The sequence below is a fragment of the Montipora capricornis genome, chromosome 5 (genome assembly GCF_036669925.1).
Source record: "Montipora capricornis isolate CH-2021 chromosome 5, ASM3666992v2, whole genome shotgun sequence".
Lineage (NCBI taxonomy): Eukaryota > Metazoa > Cnidaria > Anthozoa > Scleractinia > Acroporidae > Montipora > Montipora capricornis.
This window is the reverse complement of record NC_090887.1, coordinates 26,724,650-26,741,977: the sequence shown is the minus strand read 5'-3', so window position 1 is coordinate 26,741,977 and position 17,328 is coordinate 26,724,650. Positions and strand designations below refer to the sequence as shown.

Here is a 17,328-nt window from a genome sequence, read left to right as displayed (position 1 = left end):
TGATTTTAGCCCTATTTCGAGCGAATGCGCTCGGGAAGCTACATGTAGTGATAGCGATCGTCCTCGAGCTGCGCGCCGTTTGGCGATGCCTTCTACACCAGGGCAAGATGCCAGCAACGAGATAACTTCTGCAAATCCCGTTCAGATGCAGAGGAGTAATCAGAGGACACCGTCGTCCAGCGGCCTTGCAAAACCCGTCAAAAGCTCACCAAATCTAAAAGAAATTTGCGAAAACACTGACATCGATACACCAGAAAAGGCCATGATGGTAGAGAAACGAGGAAAAGTCGTCATGGGCGACATCAATGAAGTGTGTAATAGGCACAGAGAATCGCTGTCAACAGTGCTTTCATTTTTGTGTGCGTTTGGAGACGAAGAAGCCAAAGCTGTGTTGAATGATCTGGTGGAGCAGGTTTCTGTTAAAAAGGGAGTTAAGAGAGCTGTGGAGGATTTGGTTGGGGAAGAAACGTATTCAAAGTACGTTGCGAGTTTGAGAGTTCCGGACTGGGTGTTGTTGTATTTTAAAACTAAAGGAAGGATATCCGGAAACACGTGGCAATCTGTCCGGAACATTACAAGGCTTGGAAGAACAGGGGTAAGAGTGACATGTTTGTGTTTTGTTTTTCGCGGCTTTTTCTTGTGTTCGTAAGTCGATTATCTGAAGTAACTGTTCCGCCGTCGCCGACCGATTATCGATTTTTTTGTATCCACGCTCGGCCTGGCCTGACGAACGAAAAACATTGTTTCAATAACATCGGCCGAAATCAGGTTTGTCACCAGATCTCAATGAAATCATCATTCTCGCGGGTTTATGTTATCAAATGCTTTCCAAACCTTGGTTTCGGGCTGTTATTATCGAATGCTTTTCACAAAAACAGTGCGCTTGGGAATCAAGACATCGGAAATAGGTGAATCTGATTTTTTCGTATTATTGCTTTGAACAGTGACATATACATGTAGCTTGAGATTGAATTTACATTAATTGTCATTATTGTCCACTTTCGACCGCAAAGAAAAACGTTGCATATCAGTTACATTTATTTTTATCTTTAGATATTCACGTAGGTCAACACTACTAAGGGCAAGGGGTGGGAGGCCACACAATCTCCACTGGGGTGAAACATTTGAAAACCATTTAACCTTATATATTTGCTCTAACGAGTTAATCTAGCGAGGACATTTCTTTTTTGACAGATCAATTATGATTGATGGATCTTTAAAGATACATGTATTTTGCTGATTGGTGCTTTTTTCTGTGTTATAATTATGCTATTTCTGCACCAAAGCTGGTTTGATTTTTGGCACCGATGGCTCATATCTTGCAGCAAAAGGCAAAATGTCTTTGTGAGGTTTATTTTCTTGTTTCAGCTCTTTCATACCCTGTCCATGCCTCAGACAAGTCAAATCGAATTAAATTCCTGTGAAGTACGGTACATGTCTGAATCAGCTGTTTCTCCCGTATGGCTCAGCTGGCATCAGCCAGGAATAACGGCTATTGACCGGCGTAGATTCAGATGCTGTTCCTCATACCAGCCAAATCAAATGCAGAAATTATTACAAATTTGCAATTTTCCTCGGTTCATAGTGTGTTTCTGTAAAGGACGTTTGGCTGAATTAAGTTTGGTATCTGAAACGGTTGGTCAAATTTGATTTCGATTTGGCTCATGTGAAATACATGTATGGCGTCTGAACTGTACCTAGTAAGCAGTTGCCAACCACAACCTTAAAAATGTTATAATTAGTTATTAACTTAAGCTATCCTTTTTTTTTTCAGAAATCCTCTGACACCCCTGTTCTTCTCAATACCAACCAAATAAAGGCCATCAAAAGAATGGTTTTTGGTGTCTGCAGGCAGTATGTTGGTGTTAAGAGAGTGGCCCATCCGTTGAAAGGATTTAGTGTCGAAATGGCTCCAGTTCTTGAACTGATCATCAGGGAACAAATGCTACATAGGATGGCTTCACCCACATTGCAGCTCATGCTGAAAATTGATGGTAGACCTTTCTGGGGTAATGATCAAGAATTTATTTAGTTTAATTTGTTAAATTACAACTAAATGTGTATTAATGTACACATATTTACATTAATTTCAATACTTGGTCATAGTGTTAAGGAACATTTTATCGCTTTTTAGGAGTTAAGTCGCAAAAATATTAAAACCTTCCTAACTGGGTTCGAAATTCATTTAATTAAAACAAGAATTTTAGTAGGGAAATGTTTCTAATTGGCTAAATAACAGGAGGCTATCTTGGCATCAGTATGCAGTTTTGTTGCCCTGTTATTTAACATTATGTTGGAATTGGCCAAACGGAAAGCTCTCTTCAGAGCTCTCTCTTGGAAAGCTCTCTCATGCAGTCAGTATGTGCAATTTTGTGTCTCTGGAAATGTACCTTTTTGCAGTTACATGTACGTTCAATATGCTAAACTTCAGTGGCATTTGCGAAGTGTCAATTTTGACTTCAGTATAATACTGGGGGGAGGATTCACACATACTCCCTCAATCAATGAGATCTCATATCAAAAAAATCCCTGGAGTACGTTTAATTAAAAGTTCCCGATTGCAAATTTCTTCAGACATCAATAGGTTTAAGATAAAGTGATGTGTTAACACTGATAACCTAAACTGTGGTTTTTCTGATTCAATATTTAAATGCAACTTATACACAGGAGGACTCCTTTAATTTACACCTCCTATGTTAGACCAGAAATTTCTTTTCAAAATGCAAATTAAAAGAAAAACTCTTGTCCCAATTTTTCTTTAACAGGTAAAGATCAAGTGTTGATTGGGATTGTTCCGCGTGTGTGTCCGGTAAATACCTCCCAGAGTTCAAAGTCAGTATATCCAATTTGGCAATAGCCAACTGTAAAGAGAACAGGTACATGTACATGCCAATTTCATATTTACAGCTGTGTAAGTGGGTTTTAATTTTGTCCACTCTTTCCAGGTCTAATTGGTATTTTGGAAGTGTTTTTGTAAAAGGAGAAAAACTGGAGTACCCTGAGAAAAACCTTCGGAACAAGGACAAGAACCAACAATAAACTTAACAGAAATATGGACCAAATTGGTGGAGGCAAAATTAGTGCTTTTACCACTGTGCCATTTCTGCTCCCCTTAATAAGTGTTTATAAGGCAGGGGGATATGAAGTATCTAAAGAAACTGGGATGCTGTGCAAGTGTGTCCTTGCAGCAACTGAGATAATATTAGCTGTGTTCTCCATTTGAGCTTTATGTAGATAAACCTAGCTACAACAAGTTGAAAAAATTAGTGGTCAGGAGAAACTTCATCTTCTTGCCAGGGTGTTATTAACCCATTGACTCCCAGGGGCTCCTCATTGCAGGCCTTCTGATATTACGCGATGGTGCGATTTCGCACAATCGACCTGAAATCGCATCCGATCACACAATTCACGAAAAATCGCATAATTCACAAAAGGACGCACAAAATTCATAAAATGAAACATTAAATCAATACGTTTCTTAGAAATTCCTGCATAAATACGCCATTTTTAAGATGATTTATCTTGGAAAAACGCTAAAAAACCTTTGTCACCTTCGATTTCGTAAACATTCGAAATTCAAGGCTTTATTTTTCATGTCGGGGACCTGGTACGAGTCTCCTTCTATTGGTGTAACACAAACACACCCTTATATACACACCACTGAAATGACACAGTTGCCTTCTCTTAGAGAAGAGATTTGTGAAAAATAAGCGAAGTTGTAAGTTCTTCGGCAAAATGTAGTTTCTTTCGTTGAAAACTGATAAAAACTTACTCATGGATAAGTTTGTTGTGAAAACGCTCGCTTTTTCTGCGACGAAGAAGGAAGTTCCCACCTTCCGCCCAATCTGACAGCTCACGATCGAGCAAGAATTGAGTACCTCACAGGTACGCTCCACGTGGACGATGGACTGATGTTTTTCTCGTCGTGCAATATTAGGGCCTTTTATACGAGAGAAAATAAGCCGCGGCTTACTCTGGCCACGGTGTACAAAATACGCAAAAAGAACTATTTATACAAATATATATTCCCAGGTCAATATAAGCCGCGGCTTGAAGAAGACGTGAACGTAGATTTTGTACCATTTATACGGGGTGAACATTCGAGTCTTCTGTAAGCCGGCGGCCAGAGAAAGCCGTGGCTTATTTTCTCTCGTATAATTGGGGTATGGCCCTATTGTGATTGACCATCTTCGGACGTTCGTGGTTGACAAGCACCTTGATCATTCATTTGGCATCTCATATTTTTTATTTATCCCAACTCATGTCGATCGAGATACATACTGGTAATTACTGTTCCTTTGTGTTCAAAATGTCTTTAGGGCAGCAAAAAAGTGTTTTTCTTAACCTGAAACCTTATAAAACAAGCTTAAAATTGATGAGAAAAAAATCGCATAATTTACATTATTTATCGCATAATTGGCCTTTCTAATCTGCCCTGAAAAAATCGCATAATTTGCATTTTTTAATCGCACCCTATCAGAAGGCCTGTCATTGAGGAGTAAAATGGTCTGGTGTTAGACAGAGTAAAAATTAATCAGGCCGGCTTGGGAGTCAAAGGGTTAATTTACTTATTAACTCCCACACTGCAGCCCCCTTCCCCCATTTATCAATGTTGTTAGCAATACAAAAAATGGCTGAAAACTTAAACAGTCAACATTGAAAGGCTAAGAGGGAGGGGGGAAGTGGGAAAGGTTGGAATTGTAGATGCAGTGGGTATTGGAAGCTATCAAAAAAGCTATTTTTAATGGGATTGTCTCACCAATTTTGCAAACTGTTTAATAAGCATTTCAAAAGTATGTGGTCCATGAATAATCCTTTTCTCAGTCGCTGATATCATACATGTACTGATTGATTTATATGTTTGCTTTTTAGGGAAAATCTCAAGGTTCTTTTAAATGACGTTAATGGACAAAAGAAATTTTTAAAGGAAACTGGCATTTTTGTGGATGGAAAGCATCATAATGTTGAATTTGTTGGTATTTTCTTGACCAGTCATTCAGTAGTGATTGAACAAGTCAGAATATACAAAAATGTATTTGATTGTTTGCCAGTTGCTACTGATTATTAAATGATATCTCTCAGCTGTATTTTACTGTTACTAGTACTGCCTGCTAAATTCGAAAGTTCGATTTAAATAACATTTTGTCTGGCGATAAAATAAATATAATTCTTATAACTTGTTTTCTTGGTCCATACTGTAAGTTACGCAGCTCCCTCCACCCCCCCCCCCCCCTTTTTTATGTTGGTTTATGGCCCATGTGCTACACGCCCCTAGGCTGTAAATCAATAAGAAAAAACTTGGTCTGTAACTTACAGTACAGACCTCAAACTTGGTTTGTAAGAGGTTCTTTTATGTCATATTGATCACATGGACCCCACTGTTACAGTGCCCCTTTTAGTTAATATTTTCATATGTATGCGCTCTTCATTGTTGTTGTGGCCTAATGTATATTCAAGCTCACCAACGTCTGCTGAAATCAAGTTTAACCCTACATCAACATAAATTTATTACAGTATAAACTGGTTTTACAGTTTTTTCATACCTTTACATTTCAGTTACTTTAGACTACAAGACATTGCTTCTGCTCGTGGTGAAGAAAGATGACAGCGAACTTTATCTCGGGTGGCGAGGAGTTGATGTGGAATTTTGCTTTAATTTCTGCACTGCCATAAGGGTATAAAAGTGCTTGCTTGTTGTCACAAGTTTAAGAAATGTGTTGATTAGCTCAGTGTCATCTCTTAATGTATGCTCGTTAGGCAAACATGCCTTAACCACATCTTAGTCAACCTGTGACATGTAATCAAATCTCCCAGCAGGCTCATGTATAACCTACATGTAAGTGGAATTTTTTCACAAGGTTTGCAATACCATACTTCATCTTCTATTTTGATAAACAAGTCGTTGCATGCATATGGTTGATAATCTGTCACCAGTGTGACAGTGTTCTCGACTATAGGATTAAGAGTTGAGTTTTTTTCTTAGGGCTGCTCCTGCCATGATGTGGCACCAGACGAGACCTGTGTGGATTGTCTTCGCAGTAAAGCAAGCATTGGAAGGTATATGCAAACATATTGATAGCACATGTATATTTCAGTCATGTTTTTGACAATTAACTGCTCTTTTCTCACACTTCTTAAAAACAGTCAACCAACCTGATTTAACTGATGGCTGTGTAAAAAGTTGCTTTGAATTCATACAAGTTAAGCTTAATATGTAGTTTAAAAGGTTTGTGTTGTGGTAGTGTAGTAGTTAGCATATAATATCACAAACTTGTAATAATTATTAATTAATCTCTTAGATTCTATTTAATGCTTCTTCCCTAGACCTGCTGTAGTATTGATTCAGTTTGGTAACTACAAAGCTTGTGTATATTGTTTCATTATCTCCCTGGTAATTGCCTTAGAATATCTATGGAAAAACCCAACAACTTGCTGAGGGGAGCTTAATTACATAACAGAAATCAGAGTGTGTGGTTCTACTGCTTTACCTGTTGCATAACCTGAGGCTTTAAAATTTCCTCACTGCCAGGTTTTTTCCTTTTTTGTTTAGATCGACTGGTATAAGGGATGACCTTGTTTTTCTTCTGGATGAAAAGCATCCAGCTATCCAGCTATGTGCATCCAGCTATGTGCATTGCACATGGAGATGCGTAATACTGAGCAGTTGTTAGCTTCTATTGGTCTTCTTGCACACAAGATCGACTCTTTGAAAGAGGCTAACAATGCACTTCGCTATTATGGCCCTGAATCATTCCATGGCGACAGGATAACAGTGAAAAAGAAATCAGGACAGGAGTCTGCTGTCTCTAGGAACAATATTCATGTCAGTTCAATGTCAGCTAGGTCAGTTAATTAAATAACCTTTACGTACAGTAACAGGAGAGATTTAGAAATTAAATTGATTATGAAGTTAAACACTAAAAGATTTCTATAACACATTATTTTAAAAAAGCGAATGACAGGCAATATACTTGATAGGACCCGCAAATATTTTATTTATTGTTTCACATTTTATAAATTTGTATATTACACCTAATTATACTTTTCAGTTATGGTTCAAGGCTTCTAGCCATGACCAGCATGGGGAAGCCTCTTCAAGTAAGCCTTTCTCTTGGTCAATAAAACATATTACATCTAACAACAAGTTGGGAAATTTAGGAAATGTCAAAATAGGTTATAGAAGACTCTGTACTGCTGAAGGCCTTCTTACATTACAAGTATATACACACATTTTTTCATAGGCAGTAAAGAGTTTGTCTTAAGCAAAATCATTCTCTTAACCTGAGGGATTGGGTTTTAACTTCCTATTTCTTCAATTTCTTAAATTTCAGTGTATGATAATATTATTGTTTTTCATACTTAGCAGGACTTTTTGTCAGATATTCGTAGATGGGCTTTCATTTGGGTGCTAATTTTCATGGTATCGGCACATTGTTTTATTTGACTGTCATCACAGGAGTTGTTGTTTATAAAATGATCAAGATGATAAAATAATATTGTATCTGTTTCTCTTTCAGTTGACCAAATGTTGGTGCATTTTTATGCTGAAAAGTTGCTGTTTTTTCGTTACACTGTACGAGAAGCTTTAAACTCGATAAGAGGTAATCACAACTAGCAACTACTTACAACTACTTACCTTACAGTACAATTAAATTTTATTCTTCTTCTAAGGATTGCAAGTCTATGGTTGGATATTGTTGACTGCAACATTAATATTTTTAACTTTCGTCTGCCCGTGATTGCATCTTGATATGTGGATGTTTTAAAAAATCAATAATATTGTTGCAAGCACTGAATTATTCACTTCTTGTGAGTGTTAACTTTCAGTTGATTAAAAAGTTTTGTCTGATGGCATCCCTACCTGTCAACGATAGGTATTCGTCTTTTTGGAAACTGATTCTGCTTAATTTCCTTGAATATCCACTGTTACAGTAGTATCAAAAAATTAGTTTCTGCATTTTGGGTGTGAATTACGTGGCAAACCTATTTTCAAATTGCATTTTTTTCCTTCAGGTAAATGTAGTGAACATCAAAGTAGCTACCACTTCTATTTCCGTGGCTGTGGTTGGTCAAGCCAAAGGACATGCCATGGGACAAATCTGACGTGCTATGGATCAGGGTTATGGACAAGTTGATGACCATGATGTTTGGTGTTGATTTTCTGGAGTACGATTTCGACAAAAAGAAGATATGCCATGTAGCTGACAGCTACACTCCAACATTTGTTTATAGCAGAGAAGAGTGGCTTAGGGAATACACCCTTATAGTCTCTTTAGATGACACGTGTATGGGTACTAATCAACAAGGTTGGTCTTCTTTAATGATGTACGTGTACCTATGAACATGTTCTGTAAGGTACCTGTATACCGCACGCATTCCTGTGCTTCTTTTTAGAGCTTTCAGGTCTCTGTTGTACTATGAGGTTAATATATCAGAAGCATTCATATCAGATGCGATTTTGACTAATTAGGAGATAAAGGCAAAATGTGTCCTAAGGTTAATTTACCAGTGTCCTGTCTGTATTAGCATATAAATTTTTGTAGACAAACAAGTTCTTTGTTTAATGAAAATTATCATTTTTTCTTTGAATGACGAGCTTCCATTTGTTCTTGACTTCACAGAACAGGAAGAGAAGACTCTGCAATCTGAAGTAGATGTTGTGCATGAAGATGAAAGTTTCAGTGAGGAGCACAATATAGGTATAAATAAAAAATTGTTAATTTTTTGGTGAAAGAGGTGTATAAAACTTGTGTGAGTTTCTCGTGTATAAACACAATGTTAACTCCCGTTCACTTTCCAATATTCTCAATCAAAGAAATATAATAATATTCCATCTTGCAGAGAAAACGTCCATTGCAAAGGAAAAAGGCTTTTAATAATGCTATAATGTTTCTGCTTTGTCACTGAGAAGGGGTATACTAGATGGATGACTCCACCTGCACCGTGACAGAAACAATTGACAATCTCTCAATGCAAGATTTCCTTAATATCTTTGTAGAAGTATAGTGTATTCCTTCTCGGGGACAAAGCATTGAATAGATAGTAGTTCCAAATCACAAGGGCTTTTTAAGGAAACAGAATGCAAAGTTGCTAAGGGACTGGGTCGAGTAATGGCGGCATAAAGACGTACGTTGCTGTCGCCCGCACATTTTTCTGCCCTATTTTGGCAAATGGCCTTTTATTTTGGTCAATTTCTCAGCAAAAGAAAAACCAGATCTTCAGCTTCCTCCGACGAGTCAAGTCTTTCGCCGGAAATAAAAAAAACCAAGCAGTACTCCTCGCCAACGCACCACGAAGACGAAATAATGACAGCTCTCAGTATGACACAAGATGTTGGTGCAACTCTGCAAGCAATCCTAGCAAAACTGGAAAAGCTTGATTCAATAGAATCAGCCGTGAAGAAGATTGAAGCCAATCTCGAGAACTTAGAGAAAAGAACCCAAAGGCTAGAAGATCTCCAAACAACAACGAATAAAGATATTGACGACCTAAAAGAAGGAATCAACTTTACCGGACAACAACTGAAGGAAAAGACAGAAGCTGCGGAGAAAGCGCATCGACTCTACGAAACTCAATTAGCAGAGCTGACGACAAAATGCCAGAAAACTGAGGTTCTGCTAGAGGAGGTCCACACTAAAAATCTTTACTTAGAAGCCTACTCTCGCCGGGAGAATATTAAATTCACCAACATAGTAGAATCGACAGAAATAGGCGGCCGCTCTGGTGAAAACACCGAAGAAGTTCTTCGAAATTTTTTGGAACGGGATCTCGGTTACAGGGATGCAAGGAGCGTAGAAATCCAGCGAGTACATCGGATCGGTAAAAGCAAAGATGGAAATCCGCGTCCTATTCTAGCCCGTTTCCTCAGGTACAAAGACTGTGAGCAGATCTTTAAACTTGGTCACCGACTTAAAGGCACTAACTTCCAAATGTTCCGAGACCTTCCCAGGGATATCATTACCCGAAGAAAAGTACAGATGGATGCTTTTAAAGATGCCAGACGAAATGGAGTTGCTGCCTCCTTCAGCCAGTCGCAACCAGACAAACTGTATATTAAAGGTAAATTGTGGCCCGTCGGGCAAAAATTTACTGTCTAACCCACATAAAATAACTTTGTTCAGATTGACCTGCAAATTTCTTCAAAGGTTTCGCAGTGTGTTTTTTTTATTGCCAATATGCGTTTAACTAATTAGAGGCGGTCGACAGCTTAAATAGTCTAACAGAGCTACAGGCTTTTTCTCTTGTTTACTGTAGCAAGATGCCTAATTTCTCAACCAAAAGTCTTTTAGTAATTTTATTCAATTTGTGTGTGTTTTCGTTGTACTGTCTCCAGGGCATAGCAATCTATCTCATCAACAATAGCTTGAAGGCATGTGGTCATTTAGATATCTTTTATTGTGAAAATGCAAAACCGTCAACTCCGTTTCTTTCATCACTCACAATACAACAGATTTGAAAATAGTTTCCCTTAATGTCAGGGGATTGGGAAACAATGCCAAAAGAAAAGAGGTGTTTAACTGGCTGAGAGTAAAAAAGAAATCTATTTATATGCTGCAAGAGGTCCATTGTTCTCAAGAAACTACTGATAAATGGACTTGTGAGTGGGGATATAAAGCGCTCTTCAGCTGCTGCAGCAGCAACAAAGCAGGGGTTGGTATTCTTTTCAACAATAACTTCAATTGTCAGATCCACAAGGTTTTCTCGGATCCGAATGGTCGCTTTTTAATATGTGATATCGTTGCTGATAGCAAGCGTCTGACTGTGGCTAACATCTACGCTCCGAATGAAGACGATCCAAACTTCTTTCAGGTTTTCTTCGATCATTTATCAAACTTTAAATGTGAGGAAATTATAATTGGTGGGGACTTTAACTTAGTTCTTGAAGTTGAAAAGGATAAGAGGGGTGGCCTTGCCAGAACACACAAGAATGCCTTAAAAGTGATTCAAGACTTCTCTGAAAATCTTGGTTTGATTGATATTTGGAGACATTTCAACCCGGAGACCAAGAGATATACTTGGCGACAAAACCAACCAGTCATACACTGTCGACTTGATTTTTTTCTAGTCAGTGAATCATCCTTATGTGATGTGACCCATGCAGATATTCTTCCTGGCTTCAAAACGGATCATTCGATGATTACTCTTAATGTAGCTTTACACTCGAACCCTAGAGGCAAAGGTTTTTGGAAATTGAACACGTCTCTTCTAAGCGAAATGAGATATGTCCAAGAAATTAAAACAGTAATTGAAAACACTGTGAACCAATACAAAGAAGACATCTCGGTGAACCCAGCCCTACTCTGGGAGATGATCAAATTAAAGGTGCGAGAGAAATCAATATCCTATGCTGCATACAAAAACGTGACAACAAGAAAACGCGAAGAAATGTTGGAACGCGAAATCGCTTTTTTAGAGAAACATATAGACAATTCAAGCAATGGTAACCCCTCATACCATATTGTTGCAGAAAGAATTTTTACCTTAAAGAAAGAACTGGAAAACATCTTTGAGCATCGGACCAAAGGTGCAATTATTAGGTCAAAGTCGCAATGGTACAACGAGGGCGAAAGGAACTCTGCATACTTTCTAAATCTTGAAAAAAGGCACTGTAAACAAGGAACAATTAGTCAATTAAAAATTAATGACACTGATTTCGTCACCACAGATAGAGATATCTTATCTGAATGTACCGCTTTCCACAAAAACCTTTATACGTCAAAAAAACCCGACAGCCTCCAGTCTACATTCTTCTCTGAAGTGAACTCCACTTCTTTGTCGAATGAAGAACAAATTTTATGTGAAGGCCCCTTAACTCAAACGGAATGTCTCGAAGCCCTGAAGAAGATGGAGTCCGACAAAACGCCAGGAACAGATGGACTTCCTGCCGAATTTTATAAAGTTTTTTGGAAAGACATTTCTCCTTTTTTAATTTCGGCACTCAACTATGCTTTAGACTCTGGCTGCCTTTCAGTGACGCAAAGACGAGGGGTGATTAAACTAATTCCAAAAAAAGATGCGGAACTGTACTTCATCAAAAATTGGAGACCTATTACCCTTTTGAATACTGACTACAAAATCGCAGCAAAATCTATTGCAAACCGAATTAAACTAGTACTTCCAAACCTTATCAATCATGATCAAACAGGATTCTTGAAAGACAGATTCATAGGCGAAAATATCAGACTTATCGACTCTATTATCCAATACGCCACAGAAAAGAATATCCCGGGCCTATTACTTTTTATTGACTTTGAAAAGGCATTTGATTCTCTCGAATGGTCCTTCATACATGACACACTAAGTTTCTACGGATTTGGTGCTTCATTGATTAACTGGGTGAAAACCCTGTATAGTAATACTGAAAGCTGTATTCTGAATAATGGATGGGCAAGTAATTTTTTTGAGATTCAACGAGGTGTTAGGCAAGGCTGCCCGCTCTCACCTTATTTATTTATCCTATCAGCAGAGGTGCTTGCCATGGCAATTAGAAAAAATACTAATATAAAGGGAATCTCTGTAAATAATGTGGAAATTAAGTTAAGTCAGTATGCCGATGACACAACACTTATATTAGACGGGTCACGCGAATCTCTTTTTTCATCCCTCGCAATGCTTGACGATTTCAGCAAAGTCTCTGGCCTCAGACTCAATGATAAGAAAACTGAAGCTCTATGGATCGGCGCAAGTGTTGGAAATGATAAAATTTTCTTATCAGGAAAAGAACTCAAATGGCCAAAAGACAAGGTTAAATCCCTAGGTCTATGGATTTCAACAGATCCCGAACTATCTGCCTCCTTAAACTACAATGAGAAACTCGAAAAAGTTAAAGAAATCCTGAGATGCTGGAAATACCGCCGACTCACATTGCTAGGGAAAATCACTGTTATCAAATCACTAGTGGTCTCCCAATTAGTCTACCTGCTCTCACCTCTTCGCTCAAACTACAGAGTTTTAAACGAAATAAATGACTTACTCTACACTTTTCTATGGAATGGCAAAGGAGACAAGATAAAACGGAAGGTAATGATCAACGATTTCGGTGATGGTGGCTTAAAAATGATTGATATAAGTTCCTTCAATAAATCCCTCAAAACGACATGGATTAAAAAATACTTGGATAACAATAACAAGGGAAAATGGAAAATTTTTTTCGATATAACCCTCCAAAAATATGGTTGTCAAAACTTTTTTTCCTACAACCTTAATGTTAAGGACATCTTATCGAAAATAACAACTTCGGATGGCTTTTTAAAAGAAGTATTAGAAATTTGGGCAGAAGTTAACTTTGAACCAGAAATAGCATCGAAAAATCACTTTCTGGACCAACAACTTTGGCATAACTCCTTAATAAAGATAGCCAACAAGACAATTTTTTTTCAAAATTGGTTCAATAAGGGAATAACTCGGGTGAAGCATCTTTTAGGATCGGACAACAACTTTCTCTCGCTAAGTGATTTTCGCTGTAAGTATGAAATTGACCCTCGCCCTCTCAGCTTCTACGGATTAATATCCGCTGTTAAGTCTATTCGGATCGATTCAAATTTTCAAGATCTACAGAACACCGACCACGAAAAGGAGCCACTTACAACAAGAATTTTACAAGTCAAAAAAGCAACTACCTTAATATATAAAAAATTGATCAGTATCAAGAGCTTAACCCCCGAGTCAAGTCAAAAAAAATGGCTACAGGATTGTGACCTACCAACAAATGACAACATAAATTGGACTGCTGCTTATATTTTAGCTAAACAATGCACAAAGAGCACTAAGCTAATAGAGTTCCAGTTTAAATTCTTACATAGACGCGTATCAACCAATAACTTCTTATTTAGAATAGGTCTAAAGGGCGATGAAAACTGCAGCTTTTGTCACACCTCCTCTGAGTCACTTATTCATCTTTTTTAGACGTGCAGCCACACATCCCACTTTTGGAATAAACTTACTGAATGGCTGATAAACCTAAATGTACTTCCTAGGGATTATGCTTTGACAAATACTACTGCTTTGGGTCTGAGGCCAGATATCTCTCAATTCGCACTTCTTATAAATTATTGCTTTCTCTTAGCACGATATCACATATGGCTCGCTAAGACAAAAGAAGGCCATCCAAACCTTACACATTTCATACGCACTTTAAAATCACGATATGAAATAGAAATAAAAAGTGGAGACACAAAGAAATGGAAACCTCTTGCAGGATATATGAGGATCTAATTAATATTAGTATATTTCTTCACCTATCTGTATTTATCTCCTACCCATTAGTTTCTTTCAAATCTCCTGTCAGGTGCATATCTTACATTACCTGTAGTGAACCACATGCCTTTACCCTGTTTTTGATGCCTCCATAGTGCAACTTCAAGCTGTAATGATAATTATCTATTTTTCTTCTTTTTTTTTCTTTGCCCTTTGTCGTCACTGCATGTGTTAGTAGTACTGTCTTCACTGTATTTGTTAGTCGTGTAGATTTGTTAGTCGTCGTAATTCAAACACTGTTAAAATTAGAGTAATATCATGTAAATAGAGCTAGTGCTGTAAGTAGTCAGTGTACTGTTCGTAAGCATTGTATTCTCTTGTATTGTTGCAAATAAAAAAAAAAAAAAAAAAAAAACTATGCCAATAAAAAAAAAAAAAAAAAAAAAAAAAACATTGTTTTATTTGACTGTCATCACAGGAGTTGTTGTTTATAAAATGATCAAGATGATAAAATAATATTGTATCTGTTTCTCTTTCAGTTGACCAAATGTTGGTGCATTTTTATGCTGAAAAGTTGCTGTTTTTTCGTTACACTGTACGAGAAGCTTTAAACTCGATAAGAGGTAATCACAACTAGCAACTACTTACAACTACTTACCTTACAGTACAATTAAATTTTATTCTTCTTCTAAGGATTGCAAGTCTATGGTTGGATATTGTTGACTGCAACATTAACATTTTTAACTTTCGTCTGCCCGTGATTGCATCTTGATATGTGGATGTTTTAAAAAATCAATAATATTGTTGCAAGCACTGAATTATTCACTTCTTGTGAGTGTTAACTTTCAGTTGATTAAAAAGTTTTGTCTGATGGCATCCCTACCTGTCAACAATAGGTATTCGTCTTTTTGGAAACTGATTCTGCTTAATTTCCTTGAATATCCACTATTACAGTAGTATCAAAAAATTAGTTTCTGCATTTTGGGTGTGAATTAAGTGGCAAACCTATTTTCAATTTGCGTTTTTTCCTTCAGGTAAATGTAGTGAACATCAAAGTAGCTACCACTTCTATTTCCGTGGCTGTGGTTGGTCAAGCCAAAGGACATGCCATGGGACAAATCTGACGTGCTATGGATCAGGGTTATGGACAAGTTGATGACCATGATGTTTGGTGTTGATTTTCTGGAGTACGATTTCGACAAAAAGAAGATATGCCATGTAGCTGACAGCTACACTCCAACATTTGTTTATAGCAGAGAAGAGTGGCTTAGGGAATACACCCTTATAGTCTCTTTAGATGACACGTGTATGGGTACTAATCAACAAGGTTGGTCTTCTTTAATGATGTACGTGTACCTATGAACATGTTCTGTAAGGTACCTGTATACCGCACGCATTCCTGTGCTTCTTTTTAGAGCTTTCAGGTCTCTGTTGTACTATGAGGTTAATATATCAGAAGCATTCATATCAGATGCGATTTTGACTAATTAGGAGATAAAGGCAAAATGTGTCCTAAGGTTAATTTACCAGTGTCCTGTCTGTATTAGCATATAAATTTTTGTAGACAAACAAGTTCTTTGTTTAATGAAAATTATCATTTTTTCTTTGAATGACGAGCTTCCATTTGTTCTTGACTTCACAGAACAGGAAGAGAAGACTCTGCAATCTGAAGTAGATGTTGTGCATGAAGATGAAAGTTTCAGTGAGGAGCACAATATAGGTATAAATAAAAATTGTTAGTTTTTTGGTGAAAGAGGTGTATAAAACTTGTGTGAGTTTCTCGTGTATAAACACAATGTTAACTCCCGTTCACTTTCCAATATTCTCAATCAAAGAAATATAATAATATTCCATCTTGCAGAGAAAACGTCCATTGCAAAGGAAAAAGGCTTTTAATAATGCTATAATGTTTCTGCTTTGTCACTGAGAAGGGGTATACTAGATGGATGACTCCACCTGCACCGTGACAGAAACAATTGACAATCTCTCAATGCAAGATTTCCTTAATATCTTTGTAGAAGTATAGTGTATTCCTTCTCGGGGACAAAGCATTGAATAGATAGTAGTTCCAAATCACAAGGGCTTTTTAAGGAAACAGAATGCAAAGTTGCTAACGTGAATCTAACCTGTGACCTTCCAGTTCACCATTTAGTATGCTCTACTTCTGAGCTATCGGAGACTCCTGTGGCTAGCTCCATCATTCAGTTAGGGTTATGTTGGATACTTTGTAGGACCCATATCATCCCGGTTGTTTGTGTTTACAGTTCTGTTTTCATAGTTTGTACTTGCGTGCATGTAATGTTGACCCTGTGGCCCATAACAACAACTGAATGCTCTTTGTACATGTATGAGTCTTATTTTTATTTTTTGGCTTAGTGGTAGGATTCCAGAAGAGAACATACATGTAGAAGGTCATGATTTGATTCCCTTTGAGGCCTTGGAATGATATACTTTTTTTCTCAATGAGACGTTCAGAATATTATATGGTAAGATTTAAAAGGTAAACAAAATATTTTGACTTGCTCTAAGATGAGGAAAATCTCTCATTGCTTGGGAAAATAATAAAAATAATTTAGCGACAATGAATTAAGTCCTGATATGTCACAGTGGTTTTTTTAATTGTGTCAGCTTTATACTGTAGATAAATATTGAGTATATGAAACACATGGTTCACTGTGATGGTCAAACTCAGTTGTTCTTGTCCTTTTGTTTAGTCTGACAAATAATGCACAGAGTTGAACATATATTTTAAGATATCCATGTGTATTATAAATTTGCAGATCCTAACAGTGACTTGGATGTGTTGGATGCTGATGACATACCACCAAACAATCTGACTCATCAGGACAGGTTTGTTAAAGATTTATTTTTCAGCTATTGGAATGGATTCCTTGAGGCGAGCTCCACGTACATATCCAGTTAAACCGCTTTCAAATATAGGGCAGTTAACTTAAATTGAATGTGTGATTTCATGCTACATGTGTAAGGCTTTGTTCAGTGTAACAACGAAGTTCTGTTCAATCTTTTTACTTTTTGTTGTTGGTTCTCCTAGTATCGTGGCTGTGTTCCCACCACGACCATCCATGGCAAAAGTTACTGTTCTGCAAATAGATATGGACACCTTGGATGATG

The 17,328-nt window shown here is 37.4% G+C and overlaps 1 pseudogene; it reads left to right on the top strand.

The window, feature by feature from the left end:
• LOC138050026 (uncharacterized) overlaps positions 1–15,295 on the top strand; it is a 16,985-nt pseudogene extending 1,690 nt beyond the window's left edge.
• The last annotated feature ends 2,033 nt before the right edge of the window (positions 15,296–17,328 follow it).